We start from the raw sequence: 4,050 nt of genomic DNA, 5'->3' as shown, positions 1-4,050 counted from the left end.
TTGGTAAACAAGTATTTTTAAGAATTTTATTTTTATTAAAATATCTGAAATACCCTTAAAGCTGTCAACAATGTATAAAGTTGATTATTATTAATTTTTATTTCTAAAATGATTCAAATTAAAATTAATACATATTTTAATATATATATATATATATATATATAATATATATATATATAAAATATTTTCATAAATGACTATTAATTTATTCGCTAAAAAATCTTTTTCTTTGTTAAAAAAGTTTAAATCAATTAGCAAAATATATATGTTACTAATCATTATAATTACATTAATAGATAAATAGTTGGTCACAAATGATACTATTTGTTTGATAAAAAGACTCATAATTAGAAAATATATTACTCGTTGATTGAGTAATGACTATCACTATTAAAACATTGGTGAATACGAATGTTGTGTTGTGAAATATAGATGGATCATTCGCTAATCGTCCATGAAGTTGTATATATTCAATGAGTATTCTCCATATATATTTTGGTTGGTGAGTTATTTTTTTATTAGAAAAATTCATATGTTGTGCAATAATAATTGTGGAAATTTAAAAGAATATATTAAAGAAGGAGAATAATATATAAAAATTCATATTTCATAAATTAAAAGTTTCATACAAAAGAACTACTAATATAGCCACACAAGGGTAATTTTGGAATAAGGAAGAATTTTGAGGGACAAAAATATCTTTTAATTGGTCAAAATACAATGGCTTATAAGCCAAAAAAATAAGTTGGGGAATTAGAACTTTTAGTTTTTGGCTTATAAAAAGCAAATTTTGGCTTTTTAAAGCAATTTTAAAACTTGTAAACACTTAAAAAGATTAAAAAAAAGAAGCTTAAAAGCTATTTTGATCAAAATATAAGCTCATCCAAACACCCACATAATAATCTACCAGTTCCCTTTTTGAGGGATAAGGCCATTTTAATGACTGATGGAAAAGTAAAAAGGGATAATACCCACGAAAATACCTGAACTTTAACCAAATTTTCAGTAGAGCATATTAAACTTTGAGGGGGTTCTATTGCCCCCTATACTTTTTAAGTAGAATTAATTACCCCCGGACTTTTTAAAAGTGAAATTAATCCCCCAAAAATGTCATACCCAATTTTTTCGGTGGGAAGTGTGGTACACGCACTGTTTCTTCTCCGTTTTATCAGTTTTCAATATTTTTTCACCATTACAACCATATTAAAGATGCCACAACTCAAATTCCTCCTACAAATCAAATTTCAAATGATTCAATTGAGTCAATTTCAAATTCCAAGTCCATTCTTATCTCTCCAAAAGTTTTCAAATTCAATTATGAAGAAAGTTTCTTCATACTTGAATTTCAAATTTCAAGTTTCAATTACGCCAACTCAATGAAATATTTCATTGAGTTTCAAATTCCAAGTTTCAATTACACCAACTCAATGAAATGAAATTTCAATTTCAATTTCAAGTTCGAAGTTGCAATTACGCCAAATTTCAATTTCAATTGAATGGAATCTTCCATTAATCTTCAAGAATGAAAACTGAAATGGAATCTTCAAGAATTCAATTTCAATTAACAATAGAGCAACCATTGTTGAAGAAAGGAAAGAAAGAAGAAAGAAGAGAGAAGAGAGAAGAGAGAAGAGAGAAGAGAGAAGAGAGAAGAGAAAGAATGAAAAAAATAAAATAAAAAATATAAAACTTTAAATAATTAAAAAATTTAGGGTCTGTTTGAAAAAAAAAAGGTTTTAAACATTTTTTGATGCCTTTACGCGCTCAATGCGCGTGACTAACACGCAATGTGCCAAGTGGCAGATATATGCCATTAAAATACAAAAAAAAAGTCTGGGGGATAATTAGACCCCCACAAAGTTTACTATGCTCAACTGGCAATCCGGTCAAAATTCAGGTATTTTTGTGAGTATTCTCTCAAGCAAAAAATGAAAGATATTTGTTGTAATTAATTAATTAGAATCCTGGACGTAATCATGTAGTGCAATTCCGATCCCATATATCTACAGGTAAATACTTACTCTTTTTGTTTGAGCTTAAAAAAACTACGATTCATGCCTTGTTAAAGATCCAAGTAAAACTATTCGCACCTAATATACACGAAAGTATATTTCGAAAGAGGAATTATGCGTTAGAGTATACTTATGAGAAATAATGGAGAAAAATATTATTGAATTGTGTGTTTATGTAATTATATTGAGACCCTATTTATATACATTATATTAAAATATTTTTTCAAGTAGTATTTTATATACTATTCATATTTCTACTCATATTATAATACTCACCCCCAAACTGGTGAATACAAGTCATAAGTACCTAGTTTATTACAAATGTAATTAATACGAGGACTGGTGAGTGACTTACTGAAGATATCTACAAGTTAATCACTTGACTTCACAAATTTTATAACAATCTCTCTTGAGAGTAATCTTTTCTTTGACAAAGTGACAATTAATCTCTATGTGTTTAGTCCTTACATGAAACATTGAATTTGATGCGATATGAAGGGCTACTTGATTATCACACACAAGTTCCATCTTACCGGTTTCTCCAAATTTTAGTTCTTTTAGCAACTGTTTGATCCAAACTAGCTCACAAGTTGCTACAACTATTGCTTGGTATTCTTCTTCTGCAATAGATCAAGCAACCACACTTTGTTTCTTGCTCTTCCAGGATACCAAATTACTCATACTAAAACATAATATTTGGGCATAGAATGTATATCAGAGGGTGATCCTGCCCAATCAGTATCTATATATCCGATGATATGCTCATAGCCTTGATTCTAGAAGAGTAATCCTTTACCTGGAGTTGACTTTATATATCACAGAATACAAACAACTATATCCCAATGACTATCACAAGGGGAAGTCATAAACTGACTTACAACACCACAAGAAAGAATATGTCAGGTCTAGTTACTTTGAAATAATTCAATTTTTGAACCAACCACCTATACCTCCTAGGATCACTGAGTGGCTTCCTCTGTCCTAGTAGAAGTTTAGTGAAACACCCCAGATTTTAGTCCTTAAAATTTTCTTGACCTATGGGCTTATTGCTCAGGTTACAAATCTTTTTACGAGTCATAGGGTGTCATTACGGATCATAGGACCCTAATCGTAGTCTGACCAGTGTGGATTGGCCAAGTTTCTATTATGATTACGATTGGCTCCTAATGAGTTGTAAAGACTCTATACGAGTCGTATAGTCTCATCTATATCCAAACTAGTGTGATGCCCAAATGTTCCGTCTTGACTATAATTTAACCAAAGCTAGTCGTAATGTCTGAGTATGAGTTTTATGGTACGAATCATAGCCAGACCATTGTGGGTGCCCATGGATGTTGTTCAAACTACAATTTTGCATCACGCTTCGTTAGGTGATCCTATGAGTCGTAAGGTCACCCGTAACGACTGGGCAATAATTTTTTAATATTTTATTAAGGGCACTTTGGACATTTTCCCTTTCCCCAATCGTGACCCACAACTTAAAACCCATTTAGGGTATCATTATAACTCCAAAAAAAATCAAAATAACTTATCAAACTCTCTCAAATCCCCAAGGTAAAGAACATTTAAGGTTTCCAAGAAATTGGTCAATTAGAGCTCTCTCTCAAGGGTGATTTCTCTCCATAGTTGCGATGCTTTTAGGCATGTTACTCTTTCCCAAATCTTATTTTATGAAAAATATATTTTTTAAATAGTTTAATTGAATGGATTTGAATGTGGGTTTTGACATGGATTGAGGGTTTTGGAATAGTTGATCCTTGAGTTATTTTTCATGGTTTTCATGAGTTGCTCATGCTTTGAATTGGATGTTTTTGAACTAATAAGGTACATGGGTGTGGAAATTGGAATGGGGGTCGAGGTAATCCCCTAAATTGATGTTTTGGACTTGGAATTGGTCTTGAATTATTATGTTCCCTCAACCCACTTGTGTAAATGACTTTGAATTGTGGAATTGTCACTTGGTTTGACTTATTCACCTTTATTATTGTATTACATAAATGGTTAAACATTGAGCATGGATTTTTAAAATCCTTGTTGG

Source organism: Capsicum annuum, chromosome 10 (assembly GCF_002878395.1).
Source record: "Capsicum annuum cultivar UCD-10X-F1 chromosome 10, UCD10Xv1.1, whole genome shotgun sequence".
Lineage (NCBI taxonomy): Eukaryota > Viridiplantae > Streptophyta > Magnoliopsida > Solanales > Solanaceae > Capsicum > Capsicum annuum.
The sequence above is the reverse complement of the archived record's forward strand: the minus strand, read 5'-3'. Positions refer to the sequence as shown.